The 22,403-nt window shown below is 45.3% G+C and overlaps 1 protein-coding gene across 4 annotated transcripts in view; it reads right to left on the minus strand.

Moving 5' to 3' along the window:
• The window catches only part of shisa6 (shisa family member 6), a 283,418-nt gene that overhangs the window by 246,783 nt on the left and 14,232 nt on the right, over positions 1–22,403 (minus strand). For all 4 annotated transcript variants that reach the window (XM_031894479.1, XM_031894477.1, XM_031894475.1 and 1 more), the window contains exon 2: positions 15,651–15,782. The gene's annotated coding sequence lies outside the window, so the exon portion shown is untranslated. The remainder of the gene's footprint in view (positions 1–15,650; positions 15,783–22,403) is intronic.

Here is a 22,403-nt window from a genome sequence, read left to right on the forward strand (position 1 = left end):
ACACAAGGCACGGAGAGACAGGTGACAAGAATGTTCACAGAGCTACTCAGCAATTAGATGCAAATGTCCTTTTAGCTAAGTCGAGGTCACGGGCCCGGCTATCGACTCGGAAACTTTAATCTCTTTCCACCCTCGCGGCGGCACTAAGGCCTATAGCTTCAAATGAGAAAAATAAAGGCAGAAGCGTAGCCGAAAGGGCTTGATAAAGAAGTTAATCTCAAACTGCAGGCTATACTTCAGTTGTCTCAATAGGCCCTTAAGTCTCCCCAATGTTCACAACCTGTCATTGATGATCAGTAGATGCCAAACAGGAGAGTAAAAAACGCTGAGCTGATGTTAATCAGAAGATAAGCCTAGTCACTCCTGCAACATGAAGACGAAGACTAAGGGGGGCACATTTCTAGCGATTCGAATTGGAAAAAATACCGATTGGAAAACGAACATTTGCTAAAACTTGGTAATGTTATATCGAAAATATTTCGGTAGCCTTTACGACTATGCGGATTGGCACACAAACTTTTCTGTTATCATACCAGACTACGATTTTACTGCCGCGAATAAAACGTTGAGTTTTCATAGTGACCACTATTACTATTGCCTCCCGTAATTTGCGGCGTGACTTTTCGTGAACTTCAGCGGCAGGGGCTGGTCCCATCCTTCACAGAACGAAATAAATGACATTTAGTTTCCATTGGCACTCCCCTTCTGACAGTAGAAAAGGTCATTAAGTTATTGGTAAGTGGAAGCCCATTAACTGGCCCCTTGGTGTGCGAAGAATAGCAATGACCTTCGCAATACCAATCGATAGAGGACGTCAATGGCAACTATCTGCAGCACCTAACCTTTCGCCCAAGGAAAGCTAGGGCCGAAAATATGGGGCACTCTGCAGCTACAACCCGGCTTCGGAAACAGACCCGATCATTTGAGAATCACTATGATGGTCATCTGCAAGCTCAATGCCCGTAACATCGATTCTATTAGAGATGAAAGCTCAATTGCACTTCTGCAGACTCTCAAACCATGGCACCAACGAATAGATCTCTCTCATAGGGAGCATCACATGGATGGCACCTCTGCAGCTTCCAAACCTGACCCAATGGAAAAAACTCTTCCCCATAGGGCCGCTCATGATGGGCAGCTTGCAGGCATTGCTCACGCAGCCGTCTCCCCCACTCCGCATGAGCTTCCAAGGAAAGTCTCCATAGGGCTCAATGGCACTCTGCAGCCCAACCTGGCCCAAGGAAAGGCTCATAGGTCCATGCACCTCTAGCCAAGCTCCACCCATGGGGCATTAGCTCCAAGGGCTCAATGACTCTGCAGCTCCAACCCGCCCAAGTCTTGCCCATAGGCTCAAAATGGCCTCATGCAGCTCCAAAACCAATCCATAGGCTCAATGGCACTCTGCAGCTCCAACCCGGCCCAAGAAAGTCTCTCCATAATGCTTCAATGCACTCCTGCAGCTCCAAACCCCGGCTCCAACCGCACAAAGGCAAGTCCATGCTCAATGGCATCTGCAGCTCCAACCCGGCCCAAGAAGCTCCATAGGACTCAATGGCACTCTGCAGCTCCAACCGGCCCAAGGAAAGTCTCCCATAGGGCTCAATGGCACTCTGCAGCTCCAACCCGGCCCAAGGAAAGTCTCCCATAGGGCTCAATGGCACTCTGCAGCTCCAACCCGGCCCAAGGAAAGTCTCCCATAGGGCTCAATGGCACTCTGCAGCTCCAACCCGGCCCAAGGAAAGTCTCCCATAGGGCTCAATGGCACTCTGCAGCTCCAACCTGGCCAAGGAAAGTCACCCATAGGGCTCAATGGCACTCTGCAGCTCCAACCCGGCCCAAGGAAAGTCACCCATAGGGCTCAATGGCACTCTGCAGCTCCAACCCGGCCCAAGGAAAGTCACCCATAGGGCTCAATGGCACTCTGCAGCTCCAACCCAGCCCAAGGAAAGTCTCCCATAGGGCTCAATGGCACTCTGCAGCTCCAACCCGGCCCAAGGAAAGTCTCCATAGGACTCAATGGCACTCTGCAGCTCCAACCCGGCCCAAGGAAAGTCTCCCATAGGGCTCAATGGCACCCTGCAGCTCCAACCCGGCCCAAGGGAAAGCCTCTCATAGGACTCAATGGCACCCTGCAGCTCCAACCTGGCCCAAGAAAAGTCACCATACTGAAGCTTGAATGAATCCGAATCTTTCGTACTCGGCGCGAAAGCTGCGAAAAAGTAATTAACGGTACGAAAAAATCGACAGATTTTGTGCAACATTTGCAATGGCAACGAAAAAGTCGCGACAATTAGCCGAAAAATCGCAAAATACCGGTCATTACAAAAAAAACGCAATCGGACGCATTCGGCCAGTTCGTGAGTAAGTAAATGGGCCCCTAAGTGTACATGCTCAGTGTGTAAGACTATGAGGAAGCTTCCTGCTGATTGGCTCAGTGAGTGAGCTCTTAGCATTCTTGAGGGAGGGGGGAGCAGGAGAGGGGAGAGAGGAGAGAGCTGCGTGTCTCTGGCACAGGAAAACAGAAAACAAATCTTTTGACAGAGGACTCAGTGCAGCATTTCTGTGAGTGCTTATGGCTGTATTTACATAGACCTTTCTGATAAAGCTTACTTAGTTTTTACCTTTCTTTCTCCTTTAACCGCACACTTGGCCCAAGGTTTTCTGCTCGTACACATTCAATCTGGGGCACGTAGAGCCGTTTCACCATGTAGGAATATCAGCAGCAGCAGCAAAAGTCCATTATGCAAAACCATACGTAAACATGGCAATAAGACACTATTCCCCTGCAGACAGAGAGATATATACATTTCTCACTTGGACAAGAGCTGAAATTGACTGGGCAGAAAGCGCGCTCAACGAAGGACATCTCATATGTCTGGGGGGAGAGCTTACTACAGACCCCGAGCTCGCCAGCAGATTGATGGCCCTTATTTAGGTACACAGATTGCAGTATGTTCATTAAAGGTGTTGGGAAAATCCATTTATTACTGGGGTGGGGGGGGTGAGTGTTAACATTGGCCTTTGGGTCAGGTAACCACTTAAGCACAGTCAGTTCTTTAATTCGAATAAGATCATCTGTCTAAATGACTGAGATACCCCCTGGAGATGTCTGAATATTGCATCTTAGTGAACCTCTTGCGTTACTGAAGCTCTTAGAATGAGTTTGGAGAAACTACTCTTTGCCCATCTCAAAGCGAGGCCAGAATTTATATGAACTATGAAATAAAAACTGATAAAATCTGACATAAGAGTTACCGTCAGACACCATCATGGTGGTGACACCACCAACGACTAGGACATTACACCATAATGAATGAAAAAGTTCTTGCATTTCAGATGTGGCCCAATGACATGCCTTGGGAAGCAAATACCTTGATAACCCAGACCAAGGAACTAGAACCAGCAGTTATCCAGATGCTGCTAAACTACAAGCCTCAACATGATCCTTATGGGTTGGATTATGCTTGACGTAGTGGTTCAGCAATCCTTGTTACTTGCCAGGGACCTCATACTCAGAAATTGCCTGGTGTTGGCACATTGTGCCTTTAGCAAGTATGAGTGCCATTCATCTGGCTTATATTGCAATAAAATTCCTCCATCAAAACGCCAAGATGTTGAAGTCTGGTGGTGGTGTCAATGGAGAAAATATGACATGAGATCTAGCCATTATGATGTTGAATATGGAGTGCAGGATTCTGTATGTAAAACAGGACCTCTGGATGATGACTGGAGTGACCTTACTATTTCAAGAAGCAAGGAAACTTGTTCCAGTACCAGTTTTCACCAGTCTTTAGGGCCCCAGAACGTTCTTCAGCAGGATTTAGATGGAACCTGACCACTACAGTGATCAGCCAAGGTTCAGACTAGGATAAGCCAAAATCCATAGTCAAGACAGGCAATAGGTCATGACATGCTAGAGGTCAGTATAGACAGCAAGGTCAGAAAACAGATAGGAGTCCAAACTAGGGTTGGGTAGGATGTAGTGAGGAAAGAAACCAGTTTGGGCATGGGTACCACCATGCAGGGAATTGGAATCCAAAGGCAAGTTGGCATCAGAAGGTACATGGTTTCTGAGAGATGATGCAACAGTGTGAAAATGCACAAAGCACTACGCTAGGGTTGCCACCTGTCTGGTTTTGACATAGACAGTCCAGCTTTAGGAGGGGCTGCCTGGGTCATAACTGCCTTCCCTGTTTTCCAAATAAGAAAATCCAGACAGGATTTTTCTTGATTGACATGGTGATTGATGTTCTTGATTGACCTCTTCTGCCACAAGTCCTACCACATACCGTCACCGCCACATAATGTCACCGCCTTGCCCCACTCTATGATCTCACAATGCACCCCATGCCTAGTATATCTTCAAACGAAATGGCAACCCAATGTTGTGTAATGGCATGTACCTCAATGTGCCCTACAATACTGGCTTGGAGGTTGGTGTACCACGTGTACATTGTTTGATATATAAATCCAATATTGATTCTGGGGACCTTGAAATTGCCAGGTAAATGGATCTCCCAAGGGTCAACCTGGGCTGTCACAAGACTTCAGCAAATGGGGCCTCTGTTTATTAATCTCTATTAAAAGGAACTTCACCCTCTAAAATGGGTAAATACCCAGTATCCCACTGGTTGCACCCACTCTACCCACCCAATACTGAGTCCGGCATTGTCCGATACTGGTGGAAAGGAGGAATATCTTCACAGAGCAATGAATATTCCTGTTTCCGTTACACAAGGCTCCGCTCCTGATGATTTATTGATGCAATACTTTCAGAGCAGATTAAAACAATAACAGCTCCTTTCTAATGAGACCGCGTGAAGAATCCTCCAGGCGCTTTGATAAATCTGCGGCTGGTACCAGTTGACAACGTAAACTCTCCTCTCAATAACCAAGCTGAACTATAAATAGATTGAATTAATACAAAAAAATTGTTTTTTTTTTGCCAAAAAACCTCTCTATAATGGGTGGCACATAACAAGCCTGCGCCAGATGCTTCAGCGGTGCTGCGTTGTCTGCAAGTCAATCTATCAATTTTAATGCAATCTCTATGTCGGTAATTGTTTAATATTTTATAGTATGGCATGTGTAGCCTTTATTCAATATGTCAGGAGTGTTTTGCTCCGCCGTACAGAAACTCTCTTCATTACAGACAGGAAAGTTTTCTCCAACAAAGAGATCAGGGCTTCACATCAAAGGCAATAAAAAATACATTGAGTGTTTGTGCTCGATAACTTGCAGCTCATTTATCACAACTGTTTGGTCCTGGTTGCTGCTAGAATAATGTTGGCAGTTGAGGTAGGGCAATAAAACTAAAGAGAAGTTGGTTTTACTTACAAACGTACATTACCTGTCAAACCATGGGGGGTAAATATGAAGTTGCCCCTCCCATTGCTGCTATAACTGCCCCTGCTCACCTGGAAAGGTTCCCACTAGATGTTGGAACATTGTTGGTGGAAGTTGCTTCCAGAGCGTTATGGTGCCCATACACGTTAAGATTCGCTCTCAACAAGATCGCCTAAAAACTTCTTCCGATTCGGATCTTCACCCGATATCCCCACCTACGGGTGAGCAATATCGGGGAGCGTGTAGGCTAATTCGATCGTTTGGCCCCAGGGCAATGGGGCAGTCCGTTCGGGGACCGCATCAACGAGCCGATGCGGTCCCCGATCAGACTAGATTTTCTAACCTGCCCAATCGAGATCTGGCTGTTTTCAGGCCAGATATCGGTCGGGCAGGCCTGTCGGTAGTCCCCAAACTCGGGCCGATTAGCTGCCGAATCAGTTTAAGGGACCCATATCGACAGCTAGAATCGGCCCGTGTATGGGGACCTTTAGTGAAGTTGGGCACCGATGTTGGGGATCAAGTTTGGCTCAGTATTTGGACTCCAATTCATCCCACAGGGGTTCAGTTGGGTTGAGTTCAGAGCTCGGTGCAGCTCAGTCAAGTTCTTCCACTCTCACCTCTGCAAACCCAATCTGTATGGACCCTAATTTGAGCATGGGTGGGCGTTGTTGAGCAGAAACAAGAAAGAGCCTCCCCAAACCTTTGCCACAAAGCAGGAAGCATGGAATTTCTCAAGAATGTATTTGTATGATGTAGTAGAACTTGTGTCAGCTTGTTGAGCTGTACCTAAACAGCCAATTCAAGTACTTAAGAATGAATGTCCACATACTTTTAGCTATATAGGGTATATCATAATACAAGGGAAAAGACAGTATATACAAAAGATTTTGGGGAAGAGGTCTGGAAGCGGAACTGGGTTGGTGAAGCCAAGTTATTTGGTTAGTTTACATGGGGCACAATCCCACCAGAGGTAGTCAAGCCCGTAATGTCCTAGATCTTCTCTGACCTTATACGAGAGTCCTGAAACATACGGATGGAGCAATAATAGCATTTCAATAGATCATTATCATTATGTATGCCGTCATGTGATGTCAAAAGTTCACTCTTTACGTTGGGAATGGGCAAATCGCATTTATTTTTCCAGACTCCAAAAATATCTGGAACTGGCGTCCATACGTTCAAACCGCCACTGGGCAATTACAGGCAAGGAATGTGCCGAGGGACTTTAGGTCATCTGACAAGGCTGCGAGCCAGATAGAAAGAGTAGATGTGTCCAAAGGAAACAATTAAATGAAGAGCTGGAGTCTCTCGCTAGACTAGATGTTACTGCGTCACATTCACATGTAATAATTACCTTTCACAGCTTTGTAAGCTGAGATATCACCTCATCAACAGAGGCCTTTGTTCTTGCCTGAGCGGTACTGAGCCTGTGAAAGCAAAACACGCTCAACTGAGAGATCATTTTCACTGTGTCACGTCTTCTTGGGAGACTTCGGCCTCTCAATCTCACTAAAGAGAAAACTCTTGATTGCCTTTGGAGGTTTAGTTTAACCACTGTCAGAGAGATACTGTTTCCAGGCTGATTCATATGCTATCGATCCCACTCCCAAGTGGCAAGTCCCAGGGGGCGTTTCAGTATATTCTGCAATGCCAAGAAGTACAGAGTGGTGGTCCTGCTTAGTTACGGTTCTGCTCAGTTATGGTCCTGCTTAGTTATGGTCCTGGTAAGTGGTGGTCCTGCTCAGTTATGGTCCTGCTCAATGGTGGTCCTGCTCAGTGATGGCCCTGCTTAATGGTGGTCCTGCTCAGTGATGGTCCTGCTCAGTGATGGTCCTGCTCAGTGATGGTCCTGCTCAGTTATGGTCCTGCTTAGTGATGGTTCTGATCAGTTATGATCCTGCTCCCAAGTGGCAAGTCCCAGGGGGCGTTTCAGTATATTCTGGAATGCCAAGAAGTACAGAGTGGTGGTCCTGCTCAGTGGTGGTCCTGCTCAGTTATGGCCCTGCTCAATGGTGGTCCTGCTCAGTGATGGTCCTGCTCAGTGATGGTCCTGCTCAGTGATGGTCCTGCTCAGTGATGGTCCTGCTCAGTTATGATCCTGCTCAGTTATGATCCTGCTCCCAAGTGGCAAGTCCCAGGGGGCGTTTCAGTATATTCTGGAATGCCAAGAAGTACAGAGTGGTGGTCCTGCTCAGTGGTGGTCCTGCTCAGTGGTGGTCCTGCTCAGTGGTGGTCCTGCTCAGCGGTGGTCCTGCTCAGTTATGGTCCTGCTCAGCGATGGTCCTGCTCAGCGATGGTCCTGCTCAGCGATGGTCCTGCTCAGCGATGGTCCTGCTCAGCGATGGTCCTGCTCAGCGATGGTCCTGCTCAGCGATGGTCCTGCTCAGCGATGGTCCTGCTCAGTGATGGTCCTGCTCAGTGATGGTCCTGCTCATGATCCTGGCTGAAGATGAGTTGAGAAAACTGATCTTCAAAAGTTTTGGAGAAGTGGATCTCAATGAGGGCAGTAACCAAGATGTAACACCCACTTTAGCACCTGGACCAATGAGAAAGCGAGTCACGATGAGCTTCCATCAGGAGTCATGCTACGTCTTGGTTAAATTCTTCATAACTTGTAATTAAATTGTAAGTGAAAGACTGGTGTATCTTTGTTAATTTTATTTTCTCTACCTTCAGCTTCTACAGTTCAGTAGTTTAATTAATAGAGAGTAATTAGATACACATGTAAATTCAATGAGGTATTTAAAGGAAGAAAGTGCCAGAGGAAAAATGTAAGTAAAGGTTACAATATCAGCAATAATTAGAATAACTGCAAGGTTAGGCATTTGGGGTTTTAACAAATTCTCACACTTCTCATACACAATTCATTGGCTAAGGTCTGTCGCACCCTTGCCCGGTGATTGGGTTTATTGTTGGTTCGGTAGTTTTGTTGCCCTTGACATGTCTACGGCAAAACTCTACTGTGATACAGACTCTCTCATAGGGCTGACAAGGGACATTTCTGGTCCATATAGACCACGTCGTTGGGAATTCTGGGCGTATTTGGTAAGAACATTGGAGCAGCAGGAACTCAAGTACGTTTTGAAGATATATTTGTCCTGGTTTATAACTAAATGCGCTGAGATGTCAGCAAACTCCATGCTATTAGGGAGATAATGATCTATTTTTGATACCTTACTTGATATTATCATTTAGCGCAAAGAGATTTAAAAAGATCTAGGACTGATAGAATATATATTTGGGGGGGGGGGTAATCCCCCCAAATTTACTCTCATTGTAGAATTGCTGGAACTAAAAGAGACCGTATCATTTCATTGGTTTTAACTTTCTAGACTTTTTCTTTTTTCTAAGTGACTCTTTTATTACATATTGTCTGGATTTATATTGCTTATAAACTCAGCATTGGGCTTGAAACGATATGACTGCTGTTATATTGTATCCAATAATTATAACCCTTATGACAATATGTTTCTATTATCTGTTGTGAAAAAAATAAAAAAAAGAATAACAACGTATAGATAAAAATCCAAGACTGGATTATAAGCAACCAGACAATATGGTCTTCTATCCATCTCTGAGTGTGTCTTACTGTAGTAGTTCTACAGCCAGTAGTGTTGGAGTGGGCCACTCATAGGGACCAGGGTCGGACTGGGCCGCCGGGACACCGGGAAAAATCCCGGTGGGCCCTGGTGGCCCAGACCCGTCCCTTACCTGCGCTCCCCTTGCCCGACTGCTCCTCCCCTGACGCGTTAAATGTACGCGCTTGGGGGAGGACGTTGGGTGGGGGGCCCTGCGAGAGGGGCGGTGCGGGCCCCTGGGGCCAGAGCCCCGGTGGGCCCTTCACCCCCCAGTACGACCCTGATAGGGACTACCAGAAAACCGCCCATCCATGGTCCACTCTTGCAACAGTTAGATGTAGATAGTGCAAAGTATTAATAATTATTTAATAATTAATATTAAGTGGTATGTAAGTCTATGGAACGGATAAGAAACAGCTCATAGGAAATGGTCATTGGCCAAAACCCAATTGGGCTAAAGCACACCAGATTGGAGTCCTGCGCCAGGTCAGGTAGCAGTGGAATACCCGCAAAGCTATCAAGATTGAGGAAGAAAAACCCTAATGTCCTGACGATGAACTGTAAGGGGCCCATAGGTACCCAACCAAGGCAGTCTAGTGGATTTGGCTGCTGAGCTCCCTTGAATGTCAGTGACCACTTCCTGTTCCCTGTGCCTGTCCCGCCCCCACTGACATCCCTTCCGGTTTACAGAGACTTTCAGTAGGGGGCAGGCAAGCTATGGGAAGCCTTTTTTCTTGGACAGATTCGGGTAGGAATAACCATGAGGTGTAATGTGGGTGTGAAGGTCTGCATTGGGCATGGGTCTGCTTAAACAGACATGCACAGATCAACCAGGGATCGCCTGGTACAATACAAAATTATGCATCAACTATATATTACGCCATACAAACTATACAAAATGGGGAGGAAACCAGACCCCTCATGTCCTAGATGTAATGCCTCACCAGCAGGGTTCTTCCATATGATATGGGCCTGTCCTGACATCAGTAGATACTGGCACAAAATCCTCAAGGTATCATCGGACAACCTGGACTTTCCCCACATCACTTCTCCCTCCATATGCCTTTTGGGAATCCTAGAGGACATCATACCAAGCCGCTACTCCAGAAACTGATACCGAACTCTTCTTTTCTATGCCAGGAAAAACATCGCCATGCATTGGATGGGAGCATGTCCACCGACCATAAAGACATGGAAACAACTGGTAAACCCACTAATTCAACTTACCTCAGAAGCAAGAGGAACACAGGCTAAATCTGACCTGATTTGGACCCCGTGGATTGAGGCAGGACTGGACTGACCCTGCACAACATGTCTTATAACCAAAGTAATATACACAACCTGCATCTAGTATGTCTTGTATCACTGACTAACCAACCAATACCGATGGGAAATGTATATGGGGATTTGGGTGATTTGGGTCCTTAAGCAGCTTATCTGCCCGTGTATGGGGGCCTCCCCGATATCTGGGCAAAAATTGGCCAGATGTTGATCAGAAAGGCTTGATTTTTCGTCAGATCAGGGACTGCATAGGCTCATTGATGCGGCCCTTCCCCATACACGATATCGCCCACCCAAGATGGGTAAGTCGGGGGAAATACCTGCTTGTTTGGTGACCTTGCCAAATGAGCAAATCTTACAGTCCATGGCAACCTTTAAGGTCCCCATACACGGGCCGATTCTAGCTGCTGATATGGGTCCCTTAGACAGATTCGGCAGCTAATCGGCCCGTGTATGGGCACTACCGACGGGCCTGCCTGACTGATATCTGGCCTGAAATTGGAAAGATCTCGATCGGGCGGGTTTAAAAATCTTGTCGGATCGGGAACTGTATCGGCACGGACCGACTTTTCCTATGCCCGTCATTATAATTCTATTGTTTGGCCCCAGGGCCAAACGATCAAATTATCCTGGATTCTCCCAATATTGCCCACCCGTAGGTGGGGATATAGGGAGAAGATCTGCTCACTTGGCGATGTCGATGTCGGCCCGTGTATGGGGACCTTTACTCCCGTGCCCTGGCAGATTAGTCTGTACCTGTCAGTCTGCCACTTGCACCCAAATTATATATAATTCTATCCTAACACTGTGAGAAAGAATATTTAGGTTGAAAAATAAATACATTTTTGGGCTTAATCACCATTATATGTATAGTGTATAACCAAGAGAGCATGTATTGCCCCATAGTGTAGGGCTGCCCAGAGTGGGTGGCACAATAATTCAAACAAAATCAGAGAATATACTGTGGATTCTCTCTCGGCTGCTGGAACGCCGGTTCCTCATACAGCGAGTCCTCCAGCTGCGCGCTTGCTTTTCTTCCCCCCCTCTCTCTAAATAAGAACATCTATCTTCAGAATTGTGTGTATCAAACAATCAATCAGCCGAGTACCGGAAACCACACAGAATCTGTAATTATACTGTCAGGGTTGATTGTGATGGAATTTTCAGCTGTCAGGAGTAACATATGCTAAACAAACCGTACCAAATCCCCCGCCAAGTTGTGCCGAGCGCCTGTAATCCATTCGGCCGAATGTAACTTGGACTCGAACACATCAGAGGTGGGTCCAAAACAGGACCATTCCTCCGCATTTGAATACTCTGTATTACAGGTATAGGACCCATTATCTAGACTGCTCGGGACCAAGGGTATTCTGCATAAGGGGCCTTTCCGTAATTTGGATCTCCATACCTCAAGTCTACTAAAAAATCAATAAAACGTTAATTAAACCCAATAGGACTGTTCTGCCCCCAATAAGGGGTAATTATATCTTAGTTGGGATCAAGTACAGGTACTGTTTTATTATTACAGAGAAAAGGGAATCATTTAACCATGAAATAAACCCAATAGGGCTGTTCTGCCCCCAATAAGGGGTAATTATATCTTAGTTGGGATCAAGTACAGGTACTGTTTTATTATTACAGAGAAAAGGGAATCATTTAACCATGAAATAAACCCAATAGGGCTGTTCTGCCCCCAATAAGGGGTAATTATATCTTAGTTGGGATCAAGTACAGGTACTGTTTTATTATTACAGAGAAAAGGGAATCATTTAACCATTAACTAAACCCAATAGGGCTGTTCTGCCCCAATAAGGGGTAATTATATCTTAGTTGGGATCAAGTACAGGTACTGTTTTATTATTACAGAGAAAAGGGAATCATTTAACCATTAACTAAACCCAATAGGGCTGTTCTGCCCCAATAAGGGGTAATTATATCTTAGTTGGGATCAAGTACAGGTACTGTTTTATTATTACAGAGAAAAGGGAATCATTTAAACCATTAAATAAACCCAATAGGATTGTTCTGCCCCCATTAAGGGGTAATTATATCTTAGTTGGGATCAAGTACAGGTACTGTTTTATTATTACAGAGAAAAGGGAATCATTTAACCATGAAATAAACCCAATAGGGCTGTTCTGCCCCCAATAAGGGGTAATTATATCTTAGTTGGGATCAAGTACAGGTACTGTTTTATTATTACAGAGAAAAGGGAATCATTTAACCATTAAATAAACCCAATAGGGCTGTTCTGCCCCCAATAAGGGGTAATTATATCTTAGTTGGGATCAAGTACAGGTACTGTTTTATTATTACAGAGAAAAGGGAATCATTTAACCATTAACTAAACCCAATAGGACTGTTCTGCCCCAATAAGGGGTAATTATATCTTAGTTGGGATCAAGTACAGGTACTGTTTTATTATTACAGAGAAAAGGGAATCATTTAACCATTAACTAAACCCAATAGGGCTGTTCTGCCCCAATAAGGGGTAATTATATCTTAGTTGGGATCAAGTACAGGTACTGTTTTATTATTACAGAGAAAAGGGAATCATTTAACCATGAAATAAACCCAATAGGGCTGTTCTGCCCCCAATAAGGGGTAATTATATCTTAGTTGGGATCAAGTACAGGTACTGTTTTATTATTACAGAGAAAAGGGAATCATTTAACCATTAACTAAACCCAATAGGGCTGTTCTGCCCCAATAAGGGGTAATTATATCTTAGTTGGGATCAAGTACAGGTACTGTTTTATTATTACAGAGAAAAGGGAATCAACTCTGAATTATTTGATTAAAATGGAGTCCTTCGTAATCCCAAGATTTCAAGGCTATAACTGAAAATACTAAATTGTGGTTGGGGGTCACTGACCCCGGCAACAACATAACTGATCAACGGTGAGTGCCTTATTGTTATTGTTATTCTTATTACTTATCTTTCTATTATCCTAACTGTCTTGCATGCTGAGTTCCAAAACTGCTGTTTTGTTGATAGGATCATTAAGCCCTGGGAACCAAAAAGGAGTCGAAATACCAAGACCGAGACTATTTAAATATTATTTTTTTCAAGAATAGCTTTGTCTGCGTCATGCAAAGAGTTCCCATTCCAATGGGAAAACTGCCCCTTTACCGTCAGATAAATGGGCAAATATGAACTTTTTTTGTCTTTTCGTCGAGCTCAGTAGCTCCTGCCGTTTCTTAGATTCCCCCAAAGCCGGGGGGACACCCCCTTTTATAGACATTGTCATCTGCAGAGAATGATTCGTATAAGTTACTGGAGCTTCTGGCTGCACCTTGTACCATTTATCAGGAACAGAGGTACCGGTAAGAGTTCCCAATGGCCACGTGAGACCTCACCTACTTCTTGTCACCTACAGAATGAGAATGATAAAAGACGGCCTACTGCAATGCTGCACAGAGCTAGCTGGGGGGGGGGGGGGAGAGTTTATGTAATATCTATAAATAATATAAAGGGAAAACCTTGGAGAATGAATCCATTCATCCTGGCAAGTTATTTTTCACAACAAGTTTTAGTTCTTGACATACATAGAGTTTATTAGTTTGCAACTTCAACCTAACTTTTTTTTTTCCATGGGCAAACAAATCGACCATCCTGCGTGTCTAATTGCTGCCTCCTGCTGGATTCCTCCAATCAAATCTGCTGAAAGCCGTCAGTGACTGACAGCAGGAGGGTTATTTCAGCCAGTTAGATTGAGAATCAAATGAATATGTTTTAGACAAAAATATCACCAGGGCTGGGCAAGATCACCACACTTTATTATTATTATTATTAACATTTATTTATAAAGCACCAACATATCCTGCAGCGCTGTACAATAAGTGGGTTACATACATTGGGCATACAGAGTAACATATAAAGCAATCAGTAACCGATACAGGAGGGGAAGGGAGCCCTGCCCAAAAGAGCTTACACTCTACAAGGAGTAACATATAAAGCAATCAGTAACCGATACAGGAGGGGAAGGGAGCCCTGCCCAAAAGAGCTTACACTCTACAAGGAGTAACATATAAAGCAATCAGTAACCGATACAAGAGGGGAAGAGAGCCCTGCCCAAAAGAGCTTACAATCTACAAGGAGTAACATATAAAGCAATCAGTAACCGATACAAGAGGGGAAGAGGGCCCTGCCCAAAAGAGCTTACAATCTACAAGGAGAAAGGGTTGAGACATAAGGTGTGGGTTACAGGGTTATGTAATTAAAGGCCTAATGTTTGCCCAGGAGTAGTAACCCATAGAAACCAATCAGCAGGTAGCATTTAATGGTTGTTTAGAAGCAAATAATGGTCACTATAGGTTACTGCTCCTGAGCAAACTTAGTGCCTTTTATTGCATATGGGGGAAACTGTTCTAAAGACCTAGGGTAAAATACAAACCCTATATACCTACTTTAGGAATACCCAGAGGTACATGAACTCTGGTCAGATGCCATTAAAGGTCCATGTATGGGGGATGGTCCCCAGGGGTTTGCTTCTTGGGAACAGTGGATGACCTTGTTCTGCTTAATAAAGACCTCTCCTGAAATCAACCCTCTTCTATGCCAAAAAATCCATAGCTATTTAATGGATGGGCCTCTTGGCCCCAACGGTGTCACCATGGACTATTCTCTAGTGATTAAATGAAGTGCTCTTGCAAGGAGCTACCACCTAAATGGGATAAAGTATGGGATCCATGGTTGGATAACTGCCTTGGGGCACTCTTGTCTTTGGAGTACCCCTACTGGCTAGATGTTTTATGGGTTGCTTAGCCTACTGGTGCTTTCTTGCCATTGTAACATGAACCTCACCCTAAAGATGTCCTGTCTAATGCCCGTACCCCCTATTACTATTAATTAACTGCCTATCTGACCTGTCCAACCCACGAGCCCCCACCATCATTCCTTGCCCTGGGAAGGGAGAGTGCGAATAAACTACACTGCAGATTTTAGGGGGAATGGTTTCTCCGTTGCGACGTTGGAAAAATAACAATTTATTTTAAGTTATCATCCCGGTTCCCAACATGCTCCGTTTCTATGGCAACCTATTAACCTTGAGTAAGTGTAATTAGAGCTATAAAAGCACATCACCTTAGCTGTGTAGGAGGTAGGTCTAGAATTAAGACAAGGAAAGCAAGGGGAACAATGGGGACCATGTGGCTGGATTCTAAATACGTCGTTCAGCGTTGACAGTACTGGGAGGGGGGAAGGATTAACCCATTGGATTTATTTTAGAATCATTCCGAAACTGGACAAAGAAAGAGCTTAATAAACATGTATATACCATCGAGTGGGAATTTGAACCTATTGTGCCCTCACCCACTTTGCACGGGCAATAAAGGCAATAAGGCCCCTCAAATACTGTATAGGATGCCCTATGTTATAAACATGAAATGAACGTAAGCATCAGCGAGGACCCCACTTGCCCTTTATAATCGTAAGCCCCTTACCGGCTACTTATGTGGATTTCCTTTCTGGCCTATTAGAAGATTCCCAGGTGAGTCCGGTTCTATCCATGAGAAGTACAGAGAACAAGGATATATTGCTGACTGTGCCGAGCAAAGGAACCATTTCCTGGAATTCTGTAAAAAAAAAAAAAACAGCATTTTTGCAATTTTTTTTTCCAGCTGATTGAAATCCCCCGCGGCTTCGCACAAATAGATTCTTTTAAAGCAAATATAATGACGCTATTGAAGGACCTGTCCTCGAGCAACGTGTAAATTAAACCCAGCGTGCAGCAGATATTTACAGAAAGATATTATTTCATAAATCAAAAATTGGTCCCTTGCCCCCACCACCCCGTCAAGTGAAGATGAAAGAAGTCTCGGTAACTGCAGGAGAACTGTCTAGCCGGACTTTGGAGGAGCAGTGAACGGTCTATGAGACAGTAACACAATGTAGGCAACTTATTTTCATAAGGTTCTTCTAAAACCGGCACATAGATCCAGTTTTGGGGCCGGGCAGAGTGGGCACCGTAAGGTATAACCTCCCTTGTATAACAAAGAATTGAGATTGATAGCAATATAGTAGGTCGAACCATTAAGCTAAGTTTTAATCAAATAGTCAAAGCTCCAACCAGGGATAGGCCAAGCCGACCAGGCGCCCTAGGCAAACTTGGTTGGCCACTTTGCCCCTACACCTCCCCCCCCCCGCGCACATGCACAGTTCCGGGAGGGGGCGGTCATTTTAGACCAATTCGGCAGCTAATCGGCCCGAGTAGGGGAACTAACGACGGGCCTGCCCGACCAATATCTGGCCTGAAATCGGGCAGGTTAGAAAATTTACTCGTATTGGGGACCAGATTGGCTCGTTGATGCGGTCCCCGATCCGACTTCTCCTATACCCGTCGTTATAATACGATCATTTGGCCCCAGGGCCAAACGAGCGATTTAGCCTGGATCTGAAGGTGTATGGCCACCTATAGAGACTATGGGGCACATTTATCAAAGTACCATTGATTCCGAATACAAAAAAAAAAATCATATTTTTTCTAATTTATAGAACATACATATCTTCTTCGTTTTTTTCGTTCATTTTCTGACTTTTTCGTACTTTGCGACAAATTTTATGCAACACAATCGTATTTGTCTCAACGAGTACAAACGTTTTGGATTCATTAAAGCTTCATTATCGTGTCTTTCCTTGGGCCGGGTTGGAGCTGCAGAGTGCCATTGAGCCCTATGGGAGACTTTCCTTGGGCCGGGTTGGAGCTGCAAGAGTGCCTTGGCACGCCCTATGGGAGCCTTTCCTGGGCCGGGTTGGAGCCTGCAGGAGTGCCATTGAGGCCCTATGGGAGACTTTCCTTGGGCCGGCGTGGAGGCCTGCAGAGTGCCATTGGAGCCCTATGGGAGACCTTTCCCTTGGGCCGGGTTTGGAGCTGCAGAGTGCCATTGAGCCCCTATGGGAGACTTTTCCTTGGGCCGGGTTTGGAGCTGCAGAGTGCCATTGAGCCCTATGGGAGACTTTCCTGGGGTGGAGACTTTCCTTGGGCCGGGTTGGAGCTGCAGAGTGCCATTGAGCCCTATGGGAGACTTTCCTTGGGCCGGGTTGGAGCTGCAGAGTGCCATTGAGCCTATGGGAGACTTTCCTTGGGCCGGGTTGGAGCTGCAGAGTGCCATTGAGCCCTATGGGAGACTTTCCTTGGGCCGGGTTGGAGCTGCAGAGTGCCATTGAGCCCTATGGGAGACTTTCCTTGGGCCGGGTTGGAGCTGCAGAGTGCCATTGAGCCCTATGGGAGACTTTCCTTGGGCCGGGTTGGAGCTGCAGAGTGCCATTGAGCCCTATGGGAGACTTTCCCTTGGGCCGGTTGGAGCTGCAGAGTGCATTGAGCCCTATGGGAGACTTCCTTGGCCGGGTTGGAGCTGCAGAGTGCCATTGAGCCCTATGGGAGACTTTCCTTGGGCCGGGGTTGGAGCTGCAGAGTGCCATTGAGCCCTATGGGAGGACTTTCCTTGGGCCGAGGTTGGAGCTGCAGGTGCCACTTGAGCCCTATGGGAGACTTTCCTTGGGCCGGGTTGCGAGCTGCAGAGTGCCATTGAGCCCTATGGGAGACTTCCTTGGGCCGGGTTGGAGCTGCAGAGTGCCATGAGCCCTATGGAGCTTTCCCTTGGGCCGGGTTGGAGCTGCAGAGTGCCATTGAGCCCTATGGGAGACCTTTTCCTTGGGTCGGGTTGGAGCTGCAGAGTGGCCATTGAGTCCGGCTGGTGGGCAGGCCTATTCGGGGAGACTTTCTTGGCCGGGTTGGACTGGCAGAGTGCCATTGAGCCCTATGGGAGGCTTCCAAAAACATGCGCAGAAGGATCAAAGGTTTTCCCCGCGTTTACGATCATTCGGATACGAAAATTTTGTGACTTTCGGATCGCCAATACGATAGTATGACGATTTTTTCATAAGCATTTTCGTGACATTTCCAATCATCAGAAATGATCGTATCTAATCTGAATTGTACTCATTTTGGGATTTGAACTTGTACTTTGATGAATCTGCCCCTATGGCCTGACTCTGCCTAAGGCAACTCCCATTGGCTTAATACCAGACATTCGAGTTTTTGAAGCACAGCTCAAATTCGAGTTTCTTGAATCAAGGAAAAAAAAAAATCGACTGTTGATAGATCACCCCCAAAGTGTCTAAATTATAACATTTCTATAATTTTCCTTCTTAAAGTGACACTGACCAAAACCCAAAAGGTTCCACCCTTCCCCTCCCCCGCATATCATATGCTCAGTGCCCTCCCAATCCCGGCAAGATGGCTGCCAGCCCAGTTCAGAAGCTGAAAGAGACACTGTGCTAGAGTATGGCAACCCCATTTAGGAGGAAGGTAAGTTGCCATGTCTGATCCTCTATAATTAAGCAAGGGGGGGAGGGGGGTACTTACAAATACACAGTAGGATGACTATTGGCTGGGTCACCCTTGTGTAATGCTCGTCTGTTAATTAAAGGTAAAGGAATGCAAGTTGTGAGTGTTTTGCCAACCCGACTGTCCCTTCTCTACCTGTCAGTTATAGCTTCTATAGCTAACAGAGTACTGCTGCACAAAATGGCCGCCCCTTTATAGAGGAACATGAACCTTTTACAAGTAATTTAAAAGCACTGGGCAAATCCTTATATGAATAGCAGGCAAAGGGAATGTTACGATAGATATAAACAAAGGTTTGATTTCTGGTGTCTCTTTAAGCCTTTCACTCAGGCCTAACAACACGGAAGTAGAGGAGACCCAGAGGAAAGTTTAATAATGAATCATTAGAGCAACAGCTGTTGGCAGTTAGATGCCGGCCCTCGGCGTGCCCGGCTAATGCCTTCATTATACCCTTCCAGCGTGTCTAAATATTTCATCACTTCCAAACAGCATCTGAATCTGTTCTTCAGGGGAAAACCATTTGCTTTGGCTTTTTTGTAATTCAATTTTTTTTTTCTTGTAGAATAGCTGCTCCATATCGGGGCGGTGATCTGGCACGGGATCTGGCTGCTGTACACGTCTAAACGTACAGCAGCCTTAACATAAAACATATCCTCTCTCTCTTAAAGAGGTGGTTCACCTTTAAGTTACCTTTAGCATGGCCAATTCTAAGCAACTTTGCAATTGGTCTTTATTATTTTTTTTTTTTAAAGATTTTCAATTATTAGCCTCTGTCTTCTACCTCTTTGCAGCTTTCAAATGGGGGTCACTGACCCCGGCAGCCAAAACCTATTGCTCTGTGAGGCTCCAGTTTTATTGTTATGGTTACTTTTTATTATTTATCTTTCTATTCAGCCCCTCCCCTATTCATTTACCAGCCTCTCTATCTTAGCAACTCCCTGGTTGCTAAGGTACTTCGGACCTTAGCAACCTGATAACTGCTGACATTTCCAACTGGAGAGTTGCTGAACAAAAAGTAAAATAATAAAAAAAAAAAAATGAAGACCAATTGCAAATTGTCTCATAATTTAACTCATTATTATTATTATTATTAAGATTTATTTATAAAGCGCCAACATATCCCGCAGCGCTGTACAATAAGTGGGTTACATACATTGGGCATACAGAGTAACATATAAAGCAATCAGTAACCGATACAGGAGGGGAAGAGAGCCCTGCCCAAAAGAGCTTACACTCTACAAGGAGTAACATATAAAGCAATCAGTAACCGATACAAGAGGGGAAGGGAGCCCTGCCCAAAAGAGCTTACACTCTACAAGGAGTAACATATAAAGCAATCAGTAACCGATACAGGAGGGGAAGGGAGCCCTGCCCAAAAGAGCTTACACTCTACAAGGAGTAACATATAAAGCAATCAGTAACCGATACAGGAGGGGAAGGGAGCCCTGGCCAAAAGAGCTTACACTCTACAAGGAGTAACATATAAAGCAATCAGTAACCGATACAAGAGGGGAAGGGAGCCCTGCCCAAAAGAGCTTACACTCTACAAGGAGTAACATATAAAGCAATCAGTAACCGATACAAGAGGGGAAGAGAGCCCTGCCCAAAAGAGCTTACACTCTACAAGCAGTAACATATTAAGCAATCAGTAACCGATACAGGAGGTGAAGGGAGCCCTGCCCAAAAGAGCTTACACTCTACAAGGAGTAACATATAAAGCAATCAGTAACCGATACAGGAGGTGAAGGGAGCCCTGCCCAAAAGAGCTTACAATCTACAAGAAGTAACATATAAAGCAATCAGTAACCGATACAAGAGGGCAAGAGAGCCCTGCCCAAAAGAGCTTACACTCTACAAGCAGTAACATATTAAGCAATCAGTAACCGATACAGGAGGGGAAGAGAGCCCTGGCCAAAAGAGCTTACACTCTACAAGGAGTAACATATAAAGCAATCAGTAACCGATACAAGAGGGGAAGGGAGCCCTGCCCAAAAGAGCTTACACTCTACAAGGAGTAACATATAAAGCAATCAGTAACCGATACAGGAGGGGAAGGGAGCCCTGCCCAAAAGAGCTTACAATCTACAAGGAGTAACATATAAAGCAATCAGTAACCGATACAGGAGGGGAAGAGAGCCCTGCCCAAAAGAGCTTACACTCTACAAGGAGTAACATATAAAGCAATCAGTAACCGATACAGGAGGGGAAGAGAGCCCTGCCCAAAAGAGCTTACACTCTACAAACTCATAATCATAAGCCTGTGGTTTAGTGGAGCCCATAAGAGTAATGTACTAAATGAAGAGCTGTTCTGCAGATTCTGATTAGCAATAGAGTTCCAGGAGGGAACCCTGAAACGCTGTGTCCTATGGGGTAAATGATAAAAGTTAAGTACCCCTTCAGCCTTACCGTTCTGTATGAAGAAATGAAAAATTATACAACTCCCGAAATAGCTCATTTGCTTTTATGGCAACAATATAACTTCATTAGAGAATTTAATTTATATTCCTAGTTCTACAAATCATCCGTAGGCAACACAATTATATTCCCCTTGGTTTTTCAAGGCAGTTCTTTTTTCCCTTTGCCAGACCTGCACCCATTGGGCAAAGAGCTGCATATGCCACAGCCAGGCAAAGACTAAAGGTCCCCATACACGGGCAGATGTCGCCAAGCGAGCAGATCTTCTCCTGATATCCCCACCTACGGGTGGGGGATATAGGGAGAATCCAGGATAATTCGATTGGCCCTGGGGCCAAACGATTGAATTATAATGACGGGCATAGCAAAAGTCGGTCCGGGGACCTCATCAACGAGCCAATGCTGATCAAACAAGATTTTTTAACCTGCCCAATCGAGATTTGCCCGATTTCAGGCCGGATATGGGTCGGGCAGGCTTGTCGGTAGTGCCCATACACGGGCCGATTAGCTGCCGAATTGGTCTAAGGAACCGATATCGGCAGCTAGAATCGGCCCGTGTATGGGGACCTTAAGGTATAAAAGAAAGGCATCAGAAACTTCTCTCTGCAATTAAAAACCATCCCATAATATCAAAGAAAGAAAAACATTCATGGGGGAATATTGATTCTGTTAAAACGTGGGATGGGGAAGCCAGAAGCCTTTGAAATGTTGACCTCCCTGAATGAGAAAGGGAAGCATAGATTAGCGTTAATCCTGACTAGGACGCCCCGTGTAGATCTACGATACATCATCGTTTGGAGACGAGCTAGGAACCGCATCCAGTCTAATTAAGGGCGCTGTCGCGGCGTAATGTTTGTTTGCTAAACAGTCCGGGCTGAGAACTTTTCTTTTCCCACTGCTGCTGTTAATTCAACTCTTCCCAAATTGATATCGATTTCTGCATAAAGGATAGTTCTAAACCTTCCGGCGCAAAGATGTCTTCTTAATTGGTTGTTTATCACGAAAGGAAATGCTCACCGATCTCTTTTATCTCCTGTTCTTCAGCGCGGGCCGACACTGCGGGAGGTGGGCACCTTCGGTCAACTTGAGGAACACCAGGAGCCCCAGTGAGGGTTGACAAGCCAAGATAAGTCCCCTTGTGCCTGCCCATTCATAGCCGAGCCCCCCAGAGTTGATACATCTGGGATTTACAATTATGTTGGCTAATTAGACTGTTAATGGGACTAAGGGAGGCAAACCCTTGATGAAAACAGAAGTAATCGTGGATAAAAAAATGAAAGTAGAATGTTGTCTTCTATTAAAAGGGGTGCAAATTCATGGGATAGGAGAGTTATAGTTCCCCTTTACAAAACACTAGCAAGGCCCCATTTAGAATATTCAGGGTATCCAGTACTTAAAGGAGAATTATTGAAAGCTGTAAGGTGCCACAGAC

This window comes from Xenopus tropicalis, chromosome 10, assembly GCF_000004195.4.
Source record: "Xenopus tropicalis strain Nigerian chromosome 10, UCB_Xtro_10.0, whole genome shotgun sequence".
Classification (NCBI taxonomy): Eukaryota; Metazoa; Chordata; class Amphibia; order Anura; family Pipidae; genus Xenopus; species Xenopus tropicalis.